General features: G+C 49.4%; 1 protein-coding gene across 1 annotated transcript in view; it reads left to right on the forward strand.

Annotated features, from left to right (window-relative positions):
* The first annotated feature begins 374 nt into the window (after window positions 1-374).
* Window positions 375-17,086, forward strand: part of NFXL1 (nuclear transcription factor, X-box binding like 1) — a 716,350-nt gene continuing 699,638 nt past the window's right edge. The window contains exon 1 of the mRNA XM_085642145.1: window positions 375-667. The gene's annotated coding sequence lies outside the window, so the exon portion shown is untranslated. The remainder of the gene's footprint in view (window positions 668-17,086) is intronic.

The following is a 17,086-nucleotide window of genomic DNA, read 5'->3' on the forward strand; positions in this document are numbered from 1 at the left end:
GCTCTGCCGAAAGAAGCCCAAAACAAGCCCAACCCTAAAGAGTAAGTAGTCGGCTAGAAAAGTAACCGAGAATACAGATGTTTTATTCACAGAACAACTGTAAAAATGTCAAATAACGGCCATTAAAATCAAAAGCAGCACTCGTTTTTGTGTAATGTTTCTATTTAATGATTTCCTGACTCGGAATATCTTGTGTTCTTATTCAAATACACTTAAGAAATAATTCGACCAGAACACAAAGGTTAATGCTTCACACTTTTTCCTGCATTGCATTCTTAATTACAAGGTATAATATTACATTTAAACATGGCCCCTTCCTTCTCCATATTTCCTGACCTAATGTTGCTCCTGATAGTCCCGCGTCTCAGCGAACTCTCGGTATGTGAGTTGCACTAAATGCCACGTCGTTGATTAGCGTCCCTTGTCTATTGTCACTTCCCATAAGACTCCAGGGGTCCGCTGTTGGACAGCTTCACTTCACTGCCTCGCTGAACTGGGGCATGACGTTTTTACCACGTGATTTCTCGGCGTTTCTTGGGGTCATTCATCTAATACTAACTATTCACTTCTGAGTTCTCTGATGTCTGTGATGTTGGTGGTGGTTCCAGGGATGTTGACTCGTGGTGCTGAAACAGCGGCAACACCGGTTATGAGGTGATTTTGTCTAGTAAGTGGCCATTTAAATAATTGGTTCTTGCTGGGCGTTTGTTAGGCGCAGCATATGTGAATGTTTCATACATTGCTCTGTGGTTAGGGTGGCTGTCAGGGGCATTGATGGTCTAGGCACATGGGGAAGGGAATCTTGGTTCTGCCTTAGTGCTGTGACTAAAATCATTACTCTCCAGGTGGTGTTGGTAAATCTTTGGTTGATGTGTCGGATGTTTTTATTTTGCTTTATTGATTGTTCTTTATGACCATGCTGTGGCTTGCCATGTAACATTATCTTAACGCTAACCTGTATTGCGGTGGCTGTCTCAAGATGCTCAGGTGAAGCAGCGGGTGGGGTGGTGCTTTTGTTTCTGTCATTGAGCAGCTGTTGATTCTGATGGTTTGTTGTATCTGGTGACATAAGTTTGAGGTTTTGGTGTCAATGTAGCTATAGTCTTATGATTCTGGGGTCTGAGTTGAGTGATAATGGAATTGATCATAGAGATACGTGATTTAGTGGTGGAGTGGCTTGTGGCTTAGTGCTGATATCGGCAACCCCCCTGCTTAGCAGTAAACAGTCGTGCTGCACAAATAATCAGTTTACACATATTTTGATAGAAAACAGTTTTGCTGCAGGTTTATTTCATACAAGAAGTATGCCAACGTGATGGGTTAACTTACGGGCGATCCAAGGGCAGGCAGCGGTGACTAACCTAATCTGCCCTGCCCGCCTGATGAGCCAAACTGCACAGTGGCCAACCCAGTCGATGCACCCATTTATGTGGGGATTGTCCCCCTTGCATACCATGGACCACCAGTCCATAACTTTACCCATGCCTTTTAGGGGCGGAGCGTTGCAATGCCAGCCCCCGGTTTCTCAGGCTTCTGGGTTCATTCTGTGTAGCAGCACTGGGTAATTTATGTTCTTATAATGTATAAGTTTAAGTCACTCATTTCATGTAACAGATTTGCAATTTTCTTAAATTTTGCACCACTGTGTCTTTTGTAAGATTCTCCTCTACGTCCCCATGCCACAGAGTCTTGAGGTGTTCCACTCTTTAATCCTCCTGTGGGAGTAGTACTCTGTATATGGTGGAAATAAGTTTCCATCCATCCGCCAATTACCTCAATGTCTTGAGCGCTTTCTTTGATATAAACTGGGTAGCCAATAGGTTCCTAGGTGTTATCAATGTGTCTAGCGTGTCACATACCTGATACCGCGTCCCCACAGGTAGCCAGAGGACTACATTTTGTAAGTAAGCCGCATGGTAATATACTCTGAAATTCAGGACCATCATCCTCTCCCCCCCACCCTGCTTTGGCAATTTGAGTGTATCTAGCACAATCACGCTTTCGGCTGACGATATCTTATGGACGATATGCGTCCCTCTGGAAAAATGGCCCGATATAGATTGCACATTGAAGGAGATGGGTTGCGGTTCAGATTAAGCACGTCTGAATCCATTTTCTACCCAATGAATGTAGGGGAGATGATTTTCACATTAGTTGTGCCGTTACAGCGGACACAGTACCATTTCATAAGTTAGGAATCATGCTCAACAGGGATCAGAGGGAGATCTATTAACATAATGTAGGAACATTACTACGTACGCTGGAGGACAATATAAATACTTGGCTGTGATTCCCGATTTCATTGATAGGATGGATTGCTTTAAGCAAGATGATAATCCTCCTCGGGGAGTTCTATGTGTTGAACCACATGCCCATGCTGATAATTGAGCAGTGTTTCCGTAAACTAGATGATCTATAGAGATTATTATACTGGGGACCTGGCAAGGATTATGCTACGTCAATTCCCTTGGCAAACACAGTCTCCCAAATGCCTCTCCTACACCAGTTGTGCTAGTTGTTAAATCGTTAACACAAAAATCAGTGGAGAGGGCACCACTGTTACGCTCTCCTCAGGATCTGCCAGCTGCCTGATGGCCTTCTATGAACCTCATCTGTGTTGTGCTTTCCTGGTAAAGGAGGAAGGCCCATTGTAAGAACAACTCCTCTAGGTCAAAGCATCCAGACACACTGCAGGGGGTGAGACTTCTTTGTGTGAGGACAGGCACAGCCCTATTCAGGTGTCAGCTCTTCCCACCACTCTAGCTTACAGCTGAGCAGTGGTAGAGAGCAGCCCCCACCTCTGAAGGTGCCGGCTGGGGAGTCACTCCTTGCTGATACAAGAAAGGATGCTGCACCCGTTTTGCTTCTGCTTGAGAAACAGAAAATGCCAATTGAAGGTTCCTCATAGTAACATTGCCTGAAACGTAAGCTGCTTCCGGGGGCGCTGACAAGACGCTGATGCGGAGTTGGGGCTGTGCTTGATGTCTGCGGTGGTCGGCGGCGTTCTGCGGGAGTGCTGCCTCAGTTTCCAGCTTCAATCCTCTGTCCCCACTCCTGCGGCAGTCGGACGGTGCTTGTGGCGGTCTCGCCTGGTAGCCTGCAGCCCGCCTCGTGGTCGCTGGGAGGCTGTGAGCCGAGGGCTGCAACATTCCCCCTCCAGGCGCAGGGCACCACTGGAGATGCTCAAAAGAATTAAAACCAACCACTGACGCCGCAGGCGTAGCTGGTTGTTGGAGCGTGAGCCCAGAGTCTCCTGCGGAAGCTGCCCGGCTAGTGCCGGGTGTGGCTTGTGGGGTCGCACTCAGAAGTCCTCACCCGTGGCTTTAGCCCACCTCGGAGTGGCTACAACCCTACAACTTTGTTATGTATAGCCTTATCCATGCGCCTGTTCGATTGCAACTACAGCATTCACTACGTTCCAGGGGTGACAAATGTAGTGGCAGACTTTCTGAGCAGGATGCCTGTGGAAACTGCAGAAAAAAACACTTCGAATGATGTGGAAGAGTATTGTATAGCCAGCCTGGAAGAATGTTTCCGGGGAATTTCAAAGGAAGAGTGGATAACTGAACAAGAAAAGGACGAAAACATATGTAAAGTGATCAAAATGTTAGCAGGAGGATGGGCACACAAAAACAATCTATCTGAAATGCAGAGACATTATTGTGAAGTCAGGAACAGACTGTCCCATGAGAACGGTATGCTGTTAAGAGGTGGTAGAGTAGTTCCTCCCACCACACTAAGGAAGAGAATTCTACATTTATGCCATGAAGGACACTTGGGCATAGTAAAATGTAAAAACAGAGTGAAGGAAAACTAATGGTGGCCGGGTGTAAGCATTGAAGTAGAAAGGATGGTTAGAGAATGCAGCATGTGTCTACACTCAGACAAAACCCAGGTAACCCTTAGACCACCTCTGAACCCCATCACTTGCCCCGCAATGCCATGGGAAAGGGTGGGGGTGGACATTATGGACCCTGTACAGGAACATGAAGAACAGTGGTACATAATCGTCATCATAGACCAGTTTACAAAATGGCCTGAACTCAAATTTACCACCAGAGCTGATTCAAAGACGGTGGTAGAGTCCTTAGACGGTGTATTCATACGGGAAGGGCTTCCTAAGCAAATTGTTAGCGACAACGGGCCACAGTTCATATCAGATGCTTTCAAGGCATACACTTCTAGAAACAAAATTGAGCATAAAACAACATCAGTGTACCACCCAGCCGGTAATGACGCAGTGGAACACTTTAACAGAGTCCTCAAGGGTATCATACAGCTGGCCAACAGTAATAAGCTAAGCTGGAAAAAAGAGATCCTTAAGACCTTGTGGGCCTACAGAATAACACCATCAAACACAACTGGTCACAGCCCATTTGTGCTTATGCGAGGTAGGACACCCCTTACTAAAGACAATGTGGGGTGGACATTGGCAGCAAAAAGAGTGCACTGGTCTACAGACCAAGTGAGGAAAAGAGTTGAGCAAGGGCAACTCTGTTGCAAAGCACGGTATGATAGTAAACACAACTGTAAACCGGTGCAGCTCTCTGTTGGAGACAAGGTAAAAGTTAAGAGGAATGGGCACATAGGGAAAGGGTAGGACAAGTACTCCCCTCCCCTGTCTGTAAACAAGGTGTATTGTAACTCTGCTCTTTTGAGCGATGGTAGGGTGTGGCACTTCTCTGCCCTCTCTGTGTGCAAACCTGTCTCAGTGAACCTAGACACTACACCCATAAAAGACCCTGGCAGTGTACAAACCAGCGCTAGTAAACGCAACAATGCCCTATCTGATTCTTCTGACTGTGAGTCTGACCGCGAACCGGTCAACTCAAGAACTGAGACACCCAACATGGCTGCACCCACTACAGCTGACAACGCCCATGCTACCACCCAGAGCACAGACACAAGTCTGGTTATTGCCCCCCATTCCCGGACTCCATCAGTCACCCCTTGTCAGTACCAGCAGAAGTGGTAGGAGAGTGTTACCACCGGTGAAACTCAGGGACTATGTTTGTGATTAAACCTTATGCTATGCTATGCAACGCTTGAATTATCTTTCTCTCTCTCTTCCTTCCTTTCTGTCTCTCCCTTTCCCATTCCTTCCCTTCATTATTCCTTCGGGGGAGGATGTGTTATGTATAGTCTAGTTGTGTCCACTCTAGGACATCGTAACTTTGTTTGAGCCGTGTCCCTGCGAGGAGACCGTACTGTTGTTGACCTTACCAGCTGTCCGTTGATGTTTGATAGTTGACAGCTGGTGATCCCGTGAGCAGCTGCTTTACCTTGCGCTCCGCGTTCGGAGCCTGTGTTGGCGAATACTGATAAAGAACTTACTTCTACTTGGCCGTACATTGGAGTTCTTTACAAAGTTCACCGGCTCTCATGAAACCCTGTCCACCACAGCGGTGATACTGGCCAGCAGCATTCCAAGACCTGGAGGACCCTGAAGGAGACCACAACGTAGAGTGACTCTCCCAGTAGCAACGCTGGCCTGTGTGAAGGGCATGACAGCGGTCTGACCTGCAGACCATCCTGGTTCTCACCCAGAGCAGAACAATTTGGTCCTAGGACGCCAAAGCCCGAAACGCTACTTTGCAGCGGTCCAGCGCGCCCTGTGAGGCGGAAGGGTGGAGAGTGTACTATCGAGGTGGCAGCTGGCCCAGCCTCACACCACTCCGCAGCGGCGGGGACAAAAGCTGCAGCAAAGGACCCAAAGACCATCAGCTCCCAGCGCATCACCCCGAGGAGGCTGGTGGAGACTTTGGGAAGAAAAGAGACCTGAAGAGGCTGGTGGGGACTCCGGGAAGAAAAGAAGGCAGGAGACCCAGCCCCGTGGCTAAAAGAGTCTCTAGGCTCTACCAGTGAGGAGAGAAGGGTGGTGGGCCTCTGAAGCTGAAAGCTAAAAAGATCTTCTCATGTCCTCTGCCAGGAATCGGAAATCCACCTGACACCGCTGCACCCAGAGGCCCATCCCTTAAAAGTGTCCAGGGCATCGCCCCAGCACACAGCAAGTTTAAGGAGGTAGGAAACTCTTGCAGCGGTGTCCTCTAGCCAGTAAAATCAGGCCCCCCCCCCATCACAGGAAGACCAAAAAGAAACCCCCCCTCACGTCTCGAACTTGTCTCTGAGGGGAAAACCTCCCACCTGCTCAGAGACATCCCAAAATTTAAGAAGTTCACAGAATGCAGCCCAGGCAGCCTCCGCCCCAAAGTCACCTTCAAAGGCCTCAACAGCAGGATTTATGGCACACTTATTATAAAAACCCCCAATCAATGGAGGCTAACACCTTGCACCAAGAGCTTCACCAGCACGTGCCACAGCCAGTAACAAGAAGGAGCCCCTTTAAGGCAGTCTCTCCATCTGCAAAATCCCCACTGTTTATGACCCACAAACACACATAGGGAGACGTAGGTCTCAATCCTGCCTCAGGCTGGGTGCCCCTGCCCCCCAGAAATGAAGGTACAACCCCATGGGATCCGCACTCCGCCAAACACACCCCTATCCAAGAAAGCTGGGAGCAGGTGGTCGCAGTCTAAATATACCATCAGCAACAACTTTCCCCGCAGACTTTCACCCAGATCCGCTCTCCTAAGCTTTTAGGCACTAGCTCAAGTAAGAGAGAAGCACCAGAGTGTAAACAAGAACTGGGGAACCTATCAATAACATTTTTACAAAATTTGGAGACGGAAAATAGAAAGAGCATTGGAGCGCACTCCATAGCTGTTCAGAGAGTCTGTCTTAATTAGGCAATCTCCCCCATTCAGCCAATGCAATCAAGACAGTGACTGAATCAATGACTCACAACCAACCTCCTCCAACGAAGAAAATCTCACTACGGCAAGAGCACTACTTTGGCAATCCACCAAAATGGAGCTACAATGACCTCCTACAGTCAATTGCACAACGCCTAGTGGATCTGAGCACCAAGGTGGTCCTTATAGAGAACAAACTGGGCATAAACCAAGAAACCTGGTCCTGTACCTGCTCGTGTGCAGCAATTCTAGACAAATGGGCAGACCTCCCCAAAGTTCTAACAGACCTGGTAGCCACGCTCAAGGGGACAAATGGGAGCTCCAGGGCCAACAATCCATCGATCAACAGCAGCCCTAAGCCAACAATATTGTTAGCTGGCTCCCAAATCAAACCAAACGCAAGCAATATCAGCAGCCCTACAATGAAGCCTGGCAACCAAGTTTTAAACCGGGGCTCCAATCTTCCTGTTGGCTCACTGGGGCAAAGCCCCAGCACCAGAATCTCATATACAGAAGAGGAAATCCAGAACAACTCTTCCACTCAGAAACAGCAAGATGTGCCGCTCTCCAGGAGGGCCAAGAAAAAATCAAGGAAACAGCATAAAAAGGCCAAAACCTCTTAAAAGAGTTGCATCTCTGCTATCAACTCAGAATCAAACTGCACAAGCCAAAGTTGACAAACTTCAGACTTATCTGATTTTTGCTATAAAGCCCACCTATACCCAATAGAAGCAAAGGAACAAGAGACCGAAACACTACCTCACTCAACATTCTTAACAGGGGTACCGAATTGACCGAAAGGCCTGACAACTAAAATTCAACAAGCTCCTTCACTAATAACTGTGAAGTCAGAGCCAACAACCCAACCGTGCTCATCTAGGGAATTGGGCCAAAACACTGGAGTGTGCCCCACTTGGGGTCCTTTACGCTCGTTCCCCAGATACCCTGTGCATTAAATGCCCTGCCATCCCCAAGCTTCAGCCCAAAAGCCAGCCATCGAGACTTAGGATTGGGCCCACGCTCAAGCTTTGCTCAGTCAGGACTTAGAGCTCTAACTATCGAGAACCAAATCATAAAAACGACACATGAGGTAGTTCTAACCCCCAGAAACTATATTAAGGGACATTATGACATCTTAAACCGGGGTAATATACTCCGGCTATTCAAGCACATCCCCACCATGGCACATTCACAGGTCAACAGCCAATGGAATCCCACTAGAACTCTTGGATTCAACACCCAGCTATCAATCGTGTCCTGGAACATGGCAGGCCAACAAAAACTTCTCTGGATCAATTCAGCAATCAAGTACCTCCATAATAGGGACATCCTTTGCTTACAGGAGACCTGGGCCACTGAAACCACAAGCCTCCCAGGTTTCCACGAGCTCCACATTTCAGTCACAAAACGCAGTTTTTTTGGGCAGGCGTCCGGCGGTCTCTCAATCTTCATTAATCATGCTCACAGAATAGAGATCACACTAATTGCAACAGACACGGCAGACCTGCAAGCAGTACTCATCAGAGGGCTAAAAGCAACAATTACCCAATCCGTCTATTGCTAATCAACTGCTATGTCAACGCTGCTACCCACCTAACAAACAAGCTTTAAAATCATTGGTAACCAGAGCCGACTATCTTTTCAACAAATACGCAACATACTTTCTAATAATTGCCGAGGACCTTAATATAGAAAGTTGAGGAATCCGCAAAATCATCCCCAACAGTGGCAGCCCCTCTCCAGCGATTTCTTGACAGTCATAGGCTGGTCTCTGTGCATGCTATCAAAGAGGCCCAGGATCCCCAATGATTCCCACTTCCCTCGTTCAGGAAAAAATCCACAATCAACTACATTTTTATCTCAGGCCAACTGATGCCAAATCTTAGCGACCAAAGTTGATATCCGGGATGAGAGTGACCACAGACCGCTGAGGGCAATCCTCCAACTAGATGGGAAAGCTGCCCTCCAGCTGCAAACATTAGGGGGCCTAACCGGGGAAGAGCTCTGCAAAGTCCTGAGCAGAACAAAATAGTCTGAAAAATGCGGCCCAAAACTCACCGAGTAGTTAACATACAAAGAGGCATACCCCACAGCAATAGGAAAACTCACTCTCACGGAGTACTGGGAAGCCCTCCTATCAGATCTCCAACAAGCACTAGGGGTGAACCCGGAACCATTCTGATTGCGGGCCACCTATGGCCACCCATTCCACCTACACATCAAATCGAAGGAGTTACATTCAACCAAACCCAGTCTACTAAAGGTCCTCTAGGCAAGAAGAAAAGAGAACAAAAATGTATAACCCCAAACAATCCCTGCACTTCGTGCGGAGCACAGGTAGAAAGTCTGGCATCTAAATCAAAGATTATTGAAGCAGAATGGCTGAAAATCTTCACCCGCCTCAAAGAAAGGGGACACACTCAATTCTGGAAGTACACCAACCAACATAGCAACAGCGTACAGACAAAGGAGAATGCAGTGGCAGCCCACGAGTGGATCAATTATGTCAAACAGTTGTACTTCAACCATCAAAGTCCACTATATACCCACCCTCAGGACCAGGTTCGGTCCCCCAAACAACCAGTTTCTCAGAAGCCCTGGTAACTGACACAATCAAAAAAATTAGGAATGGGGGAGGAGCCTAGCGCGCAACCAAGATGGCCACGTAGGCACAGGGCTCCCGAGGGCCTCCACAACCTCCCACGTCTATCCTGAATTTATCCTGATTCTATCGACGGGCTTCTACGGGCGAACCTACGTGGAGGTGATACCTGCTGTCCAAATTCAAATCGGACATCGGGAGCCGGAATAGTATCGATTCCAAGTTGGCGGCCTACTCCGGACCTTGCCCCGGACTCGAGTTGGCATGGTGCCCGGGCAGAAAGTGAACAACAACGGCATGCAGGACTTGGGTCGGTGCGCACCCCCTACTTTCACTTTCGGTTTCGGGTCTCCTCGCTGAACCTGAGGGGCCTTGGATTGTCATCACACATTTATAGTGGGACGATTGGATAACCTGCCTGCTCTTGGACACTAGCTGGGACTACCCTTTGGGGTCTCCGAGGCTTCCTAGATTGGTTCTCCGGTGCTCGCTCATCGTGTTGGTGGCCGACACCCTTGACGATCATCAGACAATGGTGGCTAGATTGGACGGAGATAAGCAAAAATCCAAGACGACTAGGCGGGGAGCCCATACCCAAGCTAACAACATGGACCGCTATACCCAGTCGAGAGGTTCCCCTGGTGGCCCGCATAAGTCGCCGGAGAGACCCAAGGATGGCCCGGGATCGTCAACGGAGTTAACATTGCAGGACGTCATGGGTGCCATCGAAGAGATGAAAGCGGCGGTCGGCCAGCGATTCGATACATTGGCCCATAAATTGGACACAGTTTTGATCGACGTTAAACTAGTCAGAGCGGATCTTTCACAAACGAATGAAAAGGTCAAATCCTTGGGTCTGACGACGTCGAGTCTGGTAACGGACGTGTCTGACCTGCAAGCCGAGGTCCGTAATCTGCGGACGTCCACTGCTTTGACTGTACGTCGATTGGAGGATTTTGAAAGTAGGGCTCGGCGGAATAATGTGCGCATAATCGGGGTGCCGGAGAAATCGGAGGTCCCTGCTGCTGACCTCTTTGTGGAAGACCTTGTGATCAACCATCTCGCACCCAAAGGCTTGAGTAAATTCTTTGCGGTTGAGCGGGCCCATAGAGTTCCGGGTGGTAAGCCCAAACCGGGTGCTCCCCCACGGCCCATCATCGCCAGAATTTTTCATTTCAGGGACAGGGACGCTATACTGCAGGCCTCGAGGGTGAGTGGGCCGACGAAGTTCGAGAACACTCATATAAGTTTCTACCCGGACTTCACACAATTGGTCCAAAAGCAGCGACAGGAGTTCATGGGTGTCAAACGGCGACTGAGAGACATGGACCTGAAATATGCGATGCTCTTTCCGGCCAGGTTGCGGGTTGAGTTTGAGGATCGGACGCACTTCTTTGATCGGCCGGGGGAGGTTGGAGATTGGCTTGATACCCTGCCTCAGCAACGACGTCGAGAGGGACAGACCGGAGGGAGCGGAGCGGGCTCGGCTGGACAGGAGTAGACTTTTGGTTCCCGGTGACTGACTATTGAGATGGCACTTCCATATTTTGGTTTGGTGTTTCTATTCAGCGCCTTATCCTTCAATGCCCGGGGGTTGTGGGGTGCTCAGTGAGGCTCTTTCCTCCTCTGGGGTTTTCTTTTTGTAGCATAGTTAATGTTAGGGCGACAGGCACACTGCAAGTTGGGGGGGCTACGTGGGCTCACGCAGGGGTGCAGGGTGGGGGGAGTTGTAACGGGAAGGTTGGTGGGGAGGGGGGGAGTTGGGGAATGTTTGTTTGTTTCACAAGGCAATGTGAGGTTAGCTGCTGATTTGTTCTGGTTGTGTTCTCCGGGATGTGGGCATCATGCACGGGAGCGGGGTGGGGGGTAAGGGATTGAGAATACTTTTGTGGAATGTGAACGGACTGGGGGATAGGATCAAGCGCGGGGTGGTGTTGCAGTTTTTGAAACGGATCTCGCCCGACATTGTTTTCCTGCAGGAGACACATCTGATTGGGAACTCCTTCCATGCCCTGAATAGGCGGGGCTATCGCCTTGCTGTTCACTCTGGTTTCACTTCTGGCTCTAGGGGAGTGGGTATCTTGGTCAGGGCCTCTCTCCCGTTGGAGGTGGACGAGGTGCTCCACGATGATAGAGGGCGATATGCAGCATTGGTGGGGAGATGGGAGGGTAGAACTGTTTCGCTCGTTGCTGTTTATGTGCCACCGGGATTGCAGGCGGCTACATTTGCGGATTTGGGGCGTTTGGTCCTGGGACTCCCTGGGGGGGTTTTGGTGTTAGGGGGTGATTTTAACGCTGTTGTATCCGGTATGGAGGACCGTCACCCCCCCAGGGATCTCCCTAGAGCCCAGGCCCGGCTGGGTGGCTTCCTAGATACTTTAGGACTTATAGATTGCTGGAGACTGATGCACCCGGGACAGGCACAATACACCTTCCACTCGGGGGCCCACGGAAGTCTCTCGAGACTTGATTATATACTTATGCCAGCGTTCCAGGCTGGAATGATCGGGGAGGTGCGTCATTTGGCCCGAGGTATTTCTGACCATTCCCCTCTATTGATGCAGATGGAGGTTGTTCCTGGGGCAGAGGGGAGAGTAGCGCCAATTAACCCCTGGTATTTACGTAACCCTAATGTTCGCGCTGAACTGGTTAAGTCCATTGATCACTACTGCAAAGATAATGTAGGGTCAGTGTCGTCTGCTGTCTCCCTATGGGAAGGTTATAAAACGGTGATCCGGGGACATGCCTTGTCTCTTATTTCCCATGCTAGGAGGTGCGGGAGGGAAGAGGTGGTCCGCCTGGAAACTGACATAGCTGAGATGGAGGGGGATTTGGAGCGGGGTGTCACGGATGAGAAATTGCACGTTCGCAGCCTTAAACAGTCAGATTATAGAGCGCTGGTCACGGATGCTGCTAAAAGGATGAGTAGAGAGCAACAAGGACGACTGTATGATGTGGGAGATAAGGCCGGAAAGTTGATTGCTTGGTTGGACAGGAAGGAGAGAGCGAGTAGAGTGGTGCCGGTTGTGGAGAGAGTGGATGGCGTGTGTGTGACTGACCCGGTAAAAATTGTTGACTGCTTCGCGGATTACTTCCGTGGGGTATACTCTCCGGTCTCTGGGTGCTCGGAGGAGGACTCTCATCTGTTACTTAGAGATATTGCATTGCCGTCCCTCTCGGAGGCCGATAGCATATTGATGGAAGCGAAGTTGTCGCCGGATGAGATTGCTCTGGCCATTCGCTCGATCGCTTCTGGTAAGGCCATGGGTCCCAATGGTCTCCCCATTGAACTATATAAGTTGCGTCCAGATAAGATAGCACCATATCTCCGTGACATGTTCCTCGCTGCACGGGCGGCGGGCTCCCTCCCCCTTGACCAACGTCTCGCCACCATAGTTGTGATACATAAAGAGGGGAAGCCGCGAGACTGCTGTGCCTCCTACAGGCCTATCTCGTTGTTGAACGCGGAACCCAAAATTCTGGCTAAGGTATTGGCCAATCGTCTGGTTCGGGTTGTGGGTGACTTGATTCATCAGGACCAGTCCGGTTTTATACCTCATCGTAATACCGCCCTGAGGCGGTTGCATGGCGTGCTTGCTAGAGCGGAGTTTATGCGTGAGCCGGCCATCTTGGCGTCTTTGGACGCTACCATGGCGTTCGATACTTTAGAGTGGCCGTATATTTGGGCTGCGTTAGCGAAATTCGGGTTTGGCCCTGAATTCATTGGGTGGGTAAAATTGCTATACGCTGACCCATTGGCGCAGGTTGTGGTGAATGGTAGGGCGTCGGCTCCCTTCGCGCTGGGGAGAGGTACGCGGCAGGGCTGTCCGTTGTCGCCCCTCCTCTTCGCACTTTCTTTAGAGCCTCTCGCTGCCTGGTTGCGTTGGGAGCCGTCGTTGCGGGGCATTAGATGGACGCCGGAATTTGAGGACCGTGTCTCCCTTTATGCGGATGACATCCTTCTGTATCTCACCTCTCCTCGACAGTCGCCAATTGTATTGGTGGACGTATTGAATTCCTTTGGTCGTAATTCTGGCCTGGTTATCAACTGGGCCAAGTCATGTGTTTACGTCCTCTCGGGCGAGGCCCCCCTCTTGCCGCGGGGGTGCCCTATTCAGATTGCTGCATTGGGGTTCAAATATTTGGGGATCTTCATATCACTGGACCCTGCGGTCCGCTATGAGCGAAACCTTCTCCCTCCACTCCAGCGATTGAAGGCCGACGTCGCGAGGTGGCGACGGCTTCCGCTCTCGCCGCTCGGACGGGCGGCATTGTTTAAAATGATGTCGCTGCCTCGCTTTTTGTACGCTTTACAAAATACGCTGGATGTCGTGCCGGCCCGTTACTTCCGTGAGGTGGAGGGTCTTCAGCGCCGACTGTTTTGGGACGGGCGACCGAGGATCGCTCTCGCCAAGTTGACACTCCCTTGGTATGATGGGGGTGTTGCCCTCCCCGATATTAAAAGATACTATTGGGCGTCTCAATTGGCGGCGGTGAACCACGGGATATACGGTCCTGCTTTGAATCCGGCCTTCGAGATGGATAAGTTATTACTTCTGGGCGGGGATTACAACAGGGCACTGTATTCGGCGACTCCGGATGCATGGTTGACAGGACCAACGCAAGTTGCGGTACGCGTGTGGCATGCAGCAAATGCTGCGATGGGGTGGAGGGATCGCTTGACTCGAGTGACGCCGTTGTATGCCTCCCAGCGTTTGCGTTGTCTGTGGAAAACGAAAGGCTTTGAGAAATGGGATATGATTGGTATAATTAAGGTGGGTGACCTCTGGGCGAAAGGGTCCTTTAAAACGTTTGAAATGCTCAAAACTGAATACAAATTAAATGATAGGGAGTACTTTCGATATGCACAGGTCCACCATGCGCTGTGTTCGGTTTTTCCGGATGTCGCTGCTATCCCAGAATATTCCCCGTTGGAAGATAGGGTGTTAGACGGCTATGTGCCCGACAGCACTATTTCCCTGATCTATAAAAAACTAATTAATGATCGTACGGACTTGCTGACCCATCTGCGGGAGGCGTGGACGGCCGACGGATTGGAACTGGACGATGAGGATTGGGTATCGGCGGTGGCCTCCCCGAAAGAGGTGGCGATCCCGGCCTGCCTTAGATTTGTGCAGCTGAAGATACTCCATAGAGTGTATGTCACAGGGCCTGGTTTGATACGTATGGGTTATTCGAGGGATGGACTGTGTAAGCGTGGCTGTGGCTTGTTGGGTACCTTTCTTCATATCCTATGGGAATGTTCGGAGGTTGTACGATTTTGGAACGGGGTACATACTGTAATGGAGGAAGTCACGCATGTCGCTTTGTTACCAGAGGCCAGGAGGTGTTTGCTGAATGTCTGGGAACCAAATGACTATAATGCGGCGCAGACGCAGTGGGTGACTTTGGGGTACATGGTGGCTAAGCGCAATATCGCACAGTTGTGGGGTTCCCCGAGGCCGCCTACGATTTCGGTATGGAAGGAGAATATGGATTGGTGTATGTTCAGGGAGAAGACAGTGTATGTGGCGAGAGGCAAGCCTGGGAGGTGGACTAAGGTGTGGGGTCCATGGAATTCCTATCGTGGGAATATCTGCGCTCCGCCTCTGCCGCGAGAGGTCAACGTCGCTTTGTCCCCCTAGCCGCACATTCTACGTAATTGTGCATGCTTTGTCCTCTTCTCCGCCGCCCCCCACTACCACCTCCTGTCAAGAGTTATTCTAGATAATGTGGATCTTCCCCCGTCCTGGGGAGCGCACGCTGCTATTTCGGACTCTCATTGCCTTGTTTGTGTGTTATTGTTGTTTTTTTTTTCTTTTTTTAGAAAATATGAAACCGTCCTTTTCGATCGCCCTTGGACTATGGCCGCGGCCTGTTATATGTGCTTTCGAACTTTCGGGAGCTCTTGCTTCTGACTCATTTGAATGTATGGAGTTGCCTTGCTGGCTCCCGAGCTTTCTAGCGGCCGGCCCTTGTGGTTGTAGGCCCTTGTTTGTAACTCTTTACTGTGTAATAAAGGTTTCTTCTTAAAAAAAAAAAAAAAAAAAAAAATTAGGAATGACGGTGCCCCAGGACCCAAAGGGGCTCCTGCATCTGTGTTCAAATCTTCACAGGCATATTAGTCAGGACAGCTCACTCCAGTCTTCAAGTACGCTTACGCTAACTCTATAATTCCATCGTCATGGAAAGGATCAATCCTCTTCCTGATCAACAAAAAAGGGGACCGTACGAAACCGGGAAATTACCAGCTCATTGCTTTACTAGACCTAGAAGCAAAAGCGTACGCCAGAAAATTAATGAAGGAACTAGAAACCTGGGCAAAAGGCAACATTCTCCCCTTTTTCCAATCCGGATTCAGGCCAAAAAAAGCCACCATGGATAATATTCTAACACTGAGTCACCTGTCATATCGAGCTACACAGCTGAAGCACCCACCTCTCTTTTGCTGTTTCGTAGATTAAAGTGCAGCATATGACTGGGTGGACCGAGGGAAATTGTGGAAGAAACTAATTACCTGGGGAATCCCCTGACCGCTACTAAAGGCGATAAGTGCACTATACCAGGGGACGTGGGTCCGAAATAAAACCCGCCAAACTTCTGCAACAGCAAAAGTGCCAACTAACAACAGCTTCAAACAAGGCTGTGTCCTCGCCCCCTTCTTTTCAATCTCTATGCGGCAGATCTGTGCAAAGCTTTGGAAGGTACTAGCTTATTAACACCAAGATTGGGAAGGTGCGTCTTCAAATCCTCCAGTATGCTGATGATATTGTAATAATCGATCACTCGTGGATTGGCTTACAGAGAGCTCACAATGCACTACACAGGTACAACCAAAACAACAAACATTTGGTGAACCAGGGGAAGACCAAGATAGCCATCTTTGGGAAATATTCATAAAATTAAACCGCTCAATGGCAACTAGGTGACCTGCAAATTAAAACATGCACGAGTTATAATTATCTTGAAGTCAGGCTACCTGATGGGGCAAAACCAGGGGCCCACCTAAAACTCCTTAGAAGCAAGGGAGACGGGGTCATCCATAGTTTGAAACCTTTGAATCAGCAGCTACACAGTCCTACTGCGGATCCCATTTAAAACGTTTTGAGAGCCAAAATAGTCCTCTCCCTCAACTACAGTCATCTAGTTTTCCCCGGTGCACTGAACAAGTATCTCACGAATTTCCAAATCTCCGCTTAAAAGAACATTTTAATACTTCCCGAGTAGACCAGGAGAGCCACGGTGAGGATGGAGCTGGGACTCACTTGTGGGAACATCATATGCTCAGGGGACCTAATAAAATATTACATCAGCACCTTGTGTGCCACAGCATCCTCACTAAAAGCACAAATCAAAACTACCATTAAAGAGGCAGGCTCCCCATGGCAGGAACAGCTGGAGTGTCCGCAAGCCTTCTCAAAATTGAAGTCTGCATTCTGCATAACTGGGACATCCCGGTGACAGCCTGGAAAACAAGCATTTGCAATGCAATAGGTCTCGCATTTGCGAGAGTTTGAGATATTGGTTTTGCAAATTATATTCTTTTTTTATTTATGTTTTTTATTTGGAGTGGAGGGGATGTATGTTGGTTGTAGTGGAATTATGTGGTTTGAATTAGGATTGTGAATTGTGAAATTGTGTGGGGTGAAACTGTGTGGCGTGTTGTGTATTTGTGCAGTGGAATTATGTGGTATGGTGAATAAATAGGGCTCAGAGTTGTATAAAATATATA

This window comes from Triturus cristatus, chromosome 2_2 (assembly GCF_964204655.1).
Source record: "Triturus cristatus chromosome 2_2, aTriCri1.1, whole genome shotgun sequence".
Taxonomy (NCBI): Eukaryota; Metazoa; Chordata; class Amphibia; order Caudata; family Salamandridae; genus Triturus; species Triturus cristatus.